We start from the raw sequence: 10,555 nt of genomic DNA, 5'->3' as shown, positions 1-10,555 counted from the left end.
GGAGAATCGGTCGGGGACCCCTGAGGGTCGATTGCTACTATAATAGATGACGGTTCTGAGGCCTGATCCTGGGAGTTGTTGGAACCAGCCTACACCATATCTACCGATGTTGCTGCTGCTTCCAGAGCAGGTGATGGAGACCCTCTGGCCCAGAGACCCGGACACGGAGGACGGCTGAGTCAGCGCAGCCTGGGCCCAGGATCCTGGAAGGGGGAGAGACAGAGATGGTGACTCGGGGGTCCAGACACGATAGAGGGGAGCAAGGCCCGTGAGTCTTCCCAGGGCCCGTCTCCTGTCCCCCCATCCAGTCACCTGTGCAGAGAGCGACCAGGGTGAGGAGCAGAGGGGACCAGGCCATGGTGGACTCGGTCAGGGCGTCCCGCCGTCTGTGGCCCCACAGCTGAGCAGAGCGTCCCCACAGGGCTCCTGCCCCTCTTCATAGCCTGAGAGGGGCGGGGCCTTCCATGCAAATGACCCCCCCAACCCCCACAATGCTCTGATGACCTCTGGGACCTGGGTCAGCTTCCTGTGCCTGAGGGAGACCTTGGGTGATCAGAGGCGGGGTTGTGTGGGGCTTGGGGGTGGGAGGTCACAGCTGGGAACCCTGAGCAGTAAGCACCAGGAAGCCCCAGGGGACTCAGCTCAGCTCAGAGCTGCAGACCCACAGCAATGGCTTGGCACCGCCCCCTGGTGTCCTGGCCCAGACATGCATCCTGTGACCTAGTGATCAGAGCTCTTAGAGTCAACTCTCCCAAAACCGCCTTTGAAGTTACGCAGTTCAGGAAGTGTTGTGTTGGAAAGAAAGATCCAGGTGGAATTTACCCTGTAGTGCATGTGAGTGTTACACAGTAGGTGTGTGGCTTTGAGATTTCAAATCAACCAAAATGGGATCGTGGACTAGTAAAAATCTAAGGTCATCCCTTAAAACAGATGCCTAAACTTAACTGAAGAAAACGTTGCGGTTCAGTCACTAAGCTGTGTCCACTCTGGCTCTGTTTTAATTTTACCTTGCCATGGTACGATTTCCAAAACACCATTTTCCTTGTAGATTCTGTTCTTTAAATAAGATCATTTTAAAGCCTTTCTGACACAGCATCTCCACTGAAGGATTTTCATGTGTTACAGGACGTCCTATCTGTGAAGCAGGGCAGGCTGAGGTACCGGAGCCATGGGTCGGCCTCAGGTCTGACATGAGCGACAGGACAGGACAAGGCAGGTCAGCTGTTCTCAGGAATCCCAGACGGGACCATGGGGAGCAAACCTGACTTAGGCGTGGTCCAGACAGAGCAGCAGTCAGGGCCCCGGGGCAGAGCCCCACGACAGGGCTGCTTTCCCAGCCCAGGGCACCCGCAGCTTCTCCCGGGCTCACTGTGCATAAAGTCAGTCCCACAGCAGCTGAGCACAGATGCTCCTCTGCCAGGAATCATTTCCCAGGTCTCAGAACCAGGGTTTCTCTCCCCTCCTGACTCCTCACTCGATGGGCACACAGGACACCGTGTGAGTGTTCACGGGATAAATCAGCTGCTGGGGGGCATCACTGGATCCCCTGGGAAATGAGGAGGAACCAGGGGTGAAACAGGGAGGGGTCGACCTGGGGTCACAGCTGAGAGGAGGGGAAGACCTGGGGTCACACCTGAGAGCCGGAAACCTGAGGCTTCCTGGGAAGGAAGGGTTAGAGAGGTTCAAGGAGGGGGATGAGGAGGTGAATGTTTCAGGAAGATCTGGAAACTCGTTCATGACCTTCTAAGAGCATGAGCTGGGTCATCACTGTGGAGGTCAACAGTGTATGTCTGTAGAAAGAGAGAGGCCCAGGACTGGGAGCAGAGTCGTGAGTGAGGGGCGCGGGAGGGCAGGCTTCTGAGCAGAGGTGAGGAGGAGCGGGCGCAGGCTGAGGAGAGCTGGAGGGGTGCACGGGGTGGGCTCGGGGGCTCCTCCCCTCCTCTCTTTCTGGGAAGAGGGTGGGGACTGATGACCCCCTGACCCCTTCACCCTCCAATTCTAGGTGCTCGGCCCCGTGTGCTACTTCAGTCCCAGGAGGAGGCTGGGGGCCGCGGCTCTGAGTCTGTCCCCTGAGAGGAAGCACCTGCTGTCCCGTCCAACTCAGGCCGCTGAGCCCGGGGGCAGGGCCAGCTCAGGGGACCGTGGGGATGTGGTGAGATGTTGCCGGTTCTGAGCAGGGGCACAGCGCCCCCTGGTGACGCAGCCGGGGAACGTTCACGGCGTTGAGAGTGGGAGCAATGTTCTGCTCAATTACTTGGTTCTCAATCCTGTCTGAGTGTTTTGCGACCCCGCGGATTGTACCCCACCAGGTCCGTCTGTCCATGGGATTCTCCAGGCAAGAATACTGGAGTAGTTTGCCGTTTCTTGCGCCAGAGGATCTTCCCACCCCAGGGACAGAGCCCTCATCTCTTATGCCCCTTGCATGGGCAGGCGGTTCTTTACCTCTAGCGACACCCGGGAAGGGTTATGAGAGGATGCAGGCCCGCTCTTTTATCCTGTCACCAAACACCCTTTCAATAAACGAATGAATTGAACAGCAGTAAGTATTACACGTCTTGGACAGTGTACAGATACTTCTTTTTTATTTCTCCTATTGTATTTAGGTGAGTCTGACTACTTTTTCTCCTGGAACATTGATCTCCTTTACCTTAGGACGCAAGAGTGTTTGTATGTGCTTATCAAATAGATTTGCTGTCTTGTCCCTAAAAATATCTGTCACCTGATTTCATCATCTCAGGCACCTCACCATTGATGTCTATGCTATCTCACTTCCCTTCAATATTTAGTTTCCTGGTTCTTCATATAAGTGACAGTTTTTACTGGATCCTGGACTGTGTGGAAATTGCTTGAAGAAATTCTGAGTTCCATTCCCTTTTCCTTTAACAGGAGATGCTTCTGTGGCGGAAGCTCAGGGATGTGCGTTTGCTGCCCAGTGACCCAGCAAGGGCAGCACTGACCCCCTGCTCTGTGCTGCCTACTCTGACCTGGGAACCGGGGGCACCTGTGTGAGCAGCTCCGTCATCCAGGGGCCTGTGACCACCCCTTGTGGGCCACTGCCCTCGGGAGGGGAGTCGGGCTGAGGGGGCAGCTGGGCTGCACTCAGGGGACACCCAGTCTGCTGGGTTCTGTGGCCTCAGGCACTCCAGGAAGGGAGGGGCAGACGCCTTGCCCGGGGAGCCCCGTGGCTGTGGGGAAAGCAGGTCTTTGTCTCCTTCTGCTCTGGCCAGAAGCACTGTGCAAACTATCAAACCGTCAGCCCATGAGAAACAGTAATAATCAGTATCATCCTCAGCCTGTACTGAGATGGTCAGAGAGGCCGAGCTGCCAGACTTGGAGCCAGAGAATCGATCCGGGACCCCTGAGGGTCTTTAGCCATTTTCACAGATCAGAAGTGTGGGTGCCGATGCTGGGAGCTGTTGGTGCCAGCTCACATAATAACCCCAGTGTTGCTGCTGCTTCCAGTGCGGGAGAGGGTGACCCTCTGGCCCAAAGTCCTGGACACGGAGGGCGGCTGAGTCAGCACAGCCCGGGCCCAGGATCCTGGAAGAGGGAGAGACAGACATGGTGACTGTCTGAGGGCTTCAGGAAGGAGAGGAGGGAAAAGGAACATGTCTTCCCTGGGCCCCTCCCCTGTCCCCGCATCCAGTCACCTGTGCAGAGAGCGCCCAGGGTGCGGAGCAGAGGGGACCAGGCCATGGTGGACACGGTCAGGGCGTCCTGCCTTCTGTCGCCCCACAGCTGAGCAGAGTGTCCCCACACCGGAACATACCTCAGGAATAAGTTTGTTCTGGGGTATTATTTGAGATTTGACGGTTCTCTAAGAACAAGCCCCTGACAGGCTGAGGCTCTCGTCACAGTTTCCCGTCTACCTGTGTTGCTGTGAGGAGCCCTGTTGCACCAGCCTGCACGGTCAGAGTCAGCCTCGTCCTCACCCTGCAGCCCAGAGACAAGTGGGAGCCCTGTGCTGGCCAAGATATCTTTGGATCCAGAAAACCCATGGGAACCCCGGAGCCTGGTTCTTCCTGGAGTCTCAGTGGCAGGACCGGAGGACCGAGGAGGGCTCGCTGGCTTCTGCTGGTTCCAGCAACAGCAGAGCGGCTGACACTGATGTCACTGCTGAGGGTGCAGGGAGCCACAGAGTCACCTGCAGTCTCTGAGGGGACGGGGTCTCCCCACACACAGGCCCTGAAACCATTGCCGGTCTCAGCAGTCCAGGACCTCAGGGCTGCGGTGTGGTCACTCACAGCAGCACCAGCTCTAGGGGCTAAGCTAGCCTCTCCTCAGAGAAACCATTAATAAACGGAAGGCCTCTATCTACTTGCAACTTTTTAGGAGAAAGTTAACAATACAGCGATTAAATTAATTTCTCCCGAAATACCAAATGAAAATATTAGAAACACTCGTGAGTTCTGATCGGAACTTGAATGACCCCGTGTCTCACTGGCCGGTGGGAACCTCGTGGAGCATTCTAGACTCACTCCCCGTATGCCCTTACATGGGGCAGAGGAGCAGGAGGAGCAGGGGAGGGGCTTCAGGGGGATTTGTGCCGTAAGCTGTGCAGTGTGGCCCCTCCATTCTTATTCTCACCACGTGAAATGGAATACGACTTTATGTCCATTTCTGAGCTGCTGCTCTGTGTCCGCTTCCCACAGCATGCGGTAATTGTGATCCTTCTCAGGGTCTGTGTCTGAGGCCCGATTCACCAGCCAGAGATCGGCTCTGCTTGATGTGGAGCCTATCGAGCAAGGTTCCTCAATACAGTGGAGACTATGTCATTTTGTGTGTATAAAACTGAGGATAAGGCAAATTTAAGGCTTAAGGGAAAAGGGAGAATTAGAAGGAATAATCCACTCAGGAATGACCTAAATCAAATCCCTTATGATTATACAGTGGAAGTGAGAAAAAGATTTAAGGGCCTAGATCTGATAGATAGAGTGCCTGATGAACTATGGATGGAGGTTCGTGACATCGTACAGGAGACAGGGATCAAGACCATCCCCATGGAAAAGAAATGCAAAACAGCAAAATGGCTGTCTGGGGAGGCCTTACAAATAGCTGTGAAAAGAAGAGAGGCGAAAAGCAAAGGAGAAAAGGAAAGATAGAAGCATCTGAATGCAGAGTTCCAAGGAATAGCAAGAAGACACAAGCAAGGCAAAGCAATAGAGGAAAACAACACAATGGAAAGACTAGAGATCTCTTCAAGACAATTAGAGACACCAAGGGAACATTTCATGCAAAGATGGGCTCGATAAAGGACAGAAATGGTCTGGACCTAAGAGAAGCAGAAGATATTAAGAAGAGGTGGCAAGAATACACAGAAGAACTGTACAAAGAAGACCTTCACGACCGGGATAATCACGATGGTGTGATCACTCTTCTAGAGCCAGATATCCTGGAATGTGAAGTCAAGTGGGCTTTGGAAAGCATCACTACGAACAAAGCTAGTGGAGGTGATGGAATTCCAGTTGAACTGTTACAAATCCTGAAAGATGATGCTGTGCAAGTGCTGCACTCAATATGCCAGCAAATTTGGAAAACTCAGCAGTGGCCACAGGACTGGAAAAGGTCAGTTTTCATTCCAATCCCAAAGAAAGGCAATGCCAAAGAATACTCAAACTACTGTGCAATTGCACTCATCTCACATGCTAGTAAAGTAATGCTCAAAATTCTCCAAGCCAGGCTTCAGCAATACGTGAACCGTGAACTTCCTGATGTTCAAGCTGGTTTTAGAAAAGGGAGAGTAACGAGAGATCAAATCACCAACATCCGCTGGATCATGGAAAAACAAGAGAGTTCCAGAAAAACATCTATTTCTGCTTGATTGACTATGCCAAAGCCTTTGACTATGTGGATCACAATCAACTGTGGAAAATTCTGAAAGAGATGGGAATACCAGACCACCTGACCTGCCTCTTGAAAAAACTGTATGCAGGCCAGGAAGCAACAGTTCGAACTGGACATGGAACAACAGACTGGTTCCAAATAGGAAAAGGAGTATGTCAAGGCTGTATATTGTCACCCTGCTTATTGAACTTATATGCAGAGTACATCATGAGAAACGCTGGACTGGAAGAAACACAAGCTGGAATCAAGATTGCCGGGAGAAATATCAATCACCTCAGATATGCAGATGACACCACCGTGATGGCAGAAAGTGAAGAGGAACTAAAAAGCCTCTTGATGGAAGTGAAAGAGGAGAGTGAAAAGTTGGCTTAAAGCTCAACATTCAGAAAACGAAGATCATGGCATCCGGTCCCATCACTTCATGGGAAATAGATGGGGAAACAGTGGAAGCAGTGTCAGACTTTATTTTTTTGGGCTCCAATATCACTGTAGATGGTGATTGCAGCTGTGAAATTAAAAGACACTTACTCCTTGGAGGAAAGTTATGACCAACATAGATAGTATATTCAAAAGCAGAGACATTACTTTGCCAACAAATGTCCATCTAGTCAAGGCTATGGTTTTTCCAGTGGTCATGTATGCATGTGAGAGTCGGACTGTGAAGAAGACTGAGTGCTGATGAATTGATGCTTTTTAAGTGTGGTTTTGGAGAAGACTTTTGAGAGTCCCGTGGACTGCAAGGAGATCCAACCAGTCCATCCTAAAGGAAATCAGTCCTGAATATTCATTAGAAGGACTGATACTGAAGCTGAAGCTCCAATAATTTGGCCACCTGATGCGAAGAACTGACTCATTGAAAAAGACCCTGATGCTGGGAAAGATTGAGGGCAGGAGGAGAAGGGGACGACAGAGGATGAGATGGTCGGATGGCATCATCAACTCAATGGACATGAGTCTGATTAAACTCCAGGAGTTGGTGATGTATAGAGAGGGCTGGCGTGCTGCAGTCCATGGGGTCACACAGAGTTGAACATGACCGAGCTACTGTAGTGAACAGAACTTACTGTGTGTGAAGCTTTCCACATGCTGGACCCCGTGCCCGTGTCCTGCTTATGAAGTGACCCCTCCTGGGTGTCTCTCCTGCAGGCATAGGGCACTGGCTGCAGGGAGCAGACCTGGGGATGCTCCTGGCAGTTGTTATTGAGACTTTGAAGGGCTCTGAGCAGCGTGTGTCCCCAGGGATCCTGACACATAATAGCTCTTAGGACCAACTGTCCCAAATAGGAGGTTAGAGAAGGTAGAGGTCGAAGTGATTGGTTGGAAAAAAACCGTTGACTGTAGCTTGCCCTGCACTGGTAAGGTGTTACGTTCTGGGTGCATGAGATTTTAAGTGAACCAAAATGTGGTAATGGATCAGTGAAAATCTACAGTCATTCCTTAAAATCTGGGCATGAATGAAACTGATGGAAAATCTATGTTCTCTCTTAATTTTTCCTTCACAAGGGCACAGTTTCGGAAAACTAATTATCATTGTAAGTTCTTTTTTTATTAAAAAATTCTTTTGAAATGACTTCATAGGTATCCTAGGAAATTTTAAATATTATCCAGTAAAAATATTTTTACAAAGATATTTGCATTCTTAACTTTTTTGGACTTTGAGTGAGACAGGGCTAGAACCAGCTCTTTCTGCCACATATTGCGTCTCCCCTGGGGAGTGCTTATCTCTGAGCAGCCTGTAAAAACAGGGCAGGCTGAGGTATGGGAGCCATAGGTCCGCCTCAGAGCTGAGGGAACGTGCGTGACAGGTCAGGTCTGCTGACCTCCGACCCTCAGAAGTGACCATAGGAAGATAAGCTGAGATAAAGGGGGTCCAGGCAAGGCAGCAGTGACAGCCCTGGCCGGGAGGGGATGAGCTGGGGTCACCCCTGGAGTCTGCAGACCTGAGGCTTCTCTGGTGGGAGGGCTACAGAGGCTGCAAGGGAGGACAAGGAGGTGAGCGTCTGGTCAGGGCAGACGGGAAACCGCCCCACGCCCTGAGAGTGACGCTGGTCTGGAGGAGGAGGTCGCTGGTGAAGGGTTGTAGAGAGGAGCCCAGGACTGGGGAGGAAAGTCACGGATCAGAGGGGTGCGCTTAGCAAAGAGCAGGGCAGGAGCAGAGGAGGCCGCGGGGAGCGGGAGGGGTGCAAGGGGTGGGCTTGGGGGCCGCTGGCCTCCTCTGCTCCTGGGGAAGAAGGTGGGGCCGGATGATGCCCTGAGCCCATCACCCTCCATGTGTGAGTCCTGGGCCCCGTGTGCAGCTTCACTCCCGGCAGGAGGCCGGGGGTTCGGGGCTCTGGGTTTGTCCCCTGAGAGGAAGCACCTGCTGTCACGTCCAGCTCAGTCCAGTGAGCCCTGGTGCAGGGTCAGAGGACCATCTGGTGTGTTCCGGGTCGGCCAGTTCTGAGCAGCTGCACAGCGCCCCCTGGTGATGCGCTCGGCGAATGGTCATGGTGGGGAAAGTGGGGAAGGAAGGGCGGCCCTACATTCTTCCCTTGGAAGGACTGATGCTGAAGCTGAAGCTCCAGTACTTTGGCCACCTCATGCGAAGAGTTGACTCATTGGAAAAGACCCTGATGCTGGGAGGGATTGGGGGCAGGAGGAGAAGGGGACGACAGAAGAAGCGATGGCTGGATGGCATCACCGACTTGATGGACGTGAGTCTGAGTGAACTCCGGGAGTTGGTGATGGACAGGGAGGCCTGGCGTGCTGCGATTCATGGGGTCGCAAAGAGTCGGACACGACTGAGCGACTGAACTGAATTGAACTGAAGGAACTGAAATAACCCCAGGCTTCATCCACGACTTATGGGGGAAGGGAAGGCATGGAACACGTCTTTTTTCTTTTTTTCATTTTAAGAAAAAAAGTCATCACCTTAGCATGTTATATTGTAAAAGCACCAACTATTCTCATATTGGAGTCTGGTGACAATAATTTGTGGAAACTCCACAAATCAGGACCAAAGTGAATGTAATCTCCATACCAAGAATTCAACATCATGTGGCAAGTGTTAGACAAAGATATTGAACGGGAAGAATCGATGGTGGATCTTAGCAGTGAGGGCCACGGAGAGGCAGTGGTTCCCACAGACCCGAATGGAAGACGCACCTTAGATGCTCCCGTGTCGGTGCAGCAGTAACCGAAGTGGTCTCCCCTGTGAAGAAAAAGCACAGGCGTTCACGTTGAGGGCCTATGGGAGGGGTCAGAGCTCTAGAAACCCCCGGCAATGGGCAGATGCCCCAGTGATGGAGATTAAAGGCTCCCGAGTCAGAGTTCAGGTCTGAGATGACCTCAGTCAGACCCCAACCTCAGCCCCTGAGCTTCAGGGCAAAGAGACACTGTGTCCCTAGCGATGGGGACATGAACTTCCTGTTTCCTTTGAGACCTTCTCCTGGGAATGGGCTGCTGGAGGGACTTTAAGGACAGAGGGGATAGGAAGAGGCTCCACGCCCAGGCAGAGCCCCTGGATGACCCAGAGTCAGGGTGACAGCAGCAGCAGCAGCTGGTCAGGCCAGACGCTGAGCAGGAAGCCGCTGGGCGGCCCCACCTCCCCAGATGGAAAGGAGTCCTGGTCTAGTTCCACAGGCCTGGAGCTCTGGGGGAGCCTGAGAGGCTGTCACAGAGAAGGCGGGAGCAGCATCCTGGGCCTCAGCTCAGCCCATAGACGGCCAAGGAGCCCCAGCTTCAGATTTGAGACCTGGAAAATGAGCAGAGACCCCGAGACCTGAAATGGAGCAGGGATCCCCAAGCGTCCACGACTAGCATCAGAGAGAAGGAGAGCTGTTGGGACCAGCACACATACTGGACACTCTGATGAGTCCAGAATCAGACCGGACTGTCCTGTGTTTCTCTGGTTCTGACCTGACCCATCATGGACTCTATCCCCAGGGCACCTGCCCTTGGCACTGGGGATTTCTGCTCACGTTGAGAAAATCAGACAATGTGTTGCTGCCAAATAAAGCTGGAGAAGGGGTGAATTAAGACAGATGTGAACAGATTTTTCTGGATCAAGTTCCCTGGTGTGACTCTGGACCCAGTCTTAGGCCAAAGAGACAAATGAAACAGCTGCCTTTGCAGAGGATGTTTCTGCCCCCAGAGCCCCGACTCTGAGAGGACAGCAGGTTTTTGTCTCACTTCCCCGCTGGCCTGGAGCACTGTGCCATCATAGCTACTGCTACTACTGTCATAAGATGCACAGTAATAATCGGCCTCGTCCTCAGCCTGGAGCGAGCTGATGGTCAGAGTCGCTGTGTTGCCAGACCTGGAGCCGGAGAATCGGTCGGGGACCCCCGAGGCTCGACTGGTTGCACCATAGATGAGGAGTTTGGGGGCTGATCCTGGGAGCTGTTGGTACCAGCTCACATAATTACCATATCCAACGTTGCTGCTGCTTCCAGAGCAGGTGATGGAGACACTCTGGCCCAGGGACTTGGACACGGAGGACGGCTGAGTCAGCACAGCCTGGGCCCAGGATCCTGGAAGGGAGAGAGACAGAGATGGTGACTCGGGGGTCCAGACACGATAGCGGGGAACAAGGCCCTTGAGTCTTCCCAGGGCCCGTCTCCTGTCCCCGCATCCAGTCACCTGTGCAGAGAGCGACCAGGGTGAGGAGCAGAGGGGACCAGGCCATGGTGGACACGGTCAGGGCGTCCTGCCGTCTGTGGCCCCACAGCTG

This window comes from Capricornis sumatraensis, chromosome 17, assembly GCF_032405125.1.
Source record: "Capricornis sumatraensis isolate serow.1 chromosome 17, serow.2, whole genome shotgun sequence".
NCBI classification, from domain to species: Eukaryota; Metazoa; Chordata; class Mammalia; order Artiodactyla; family Bovidae; genus Capricornis; species Capricornis sumatraensis.
This window is presented reverse-complemented; position numbering follows the sequence as displayed.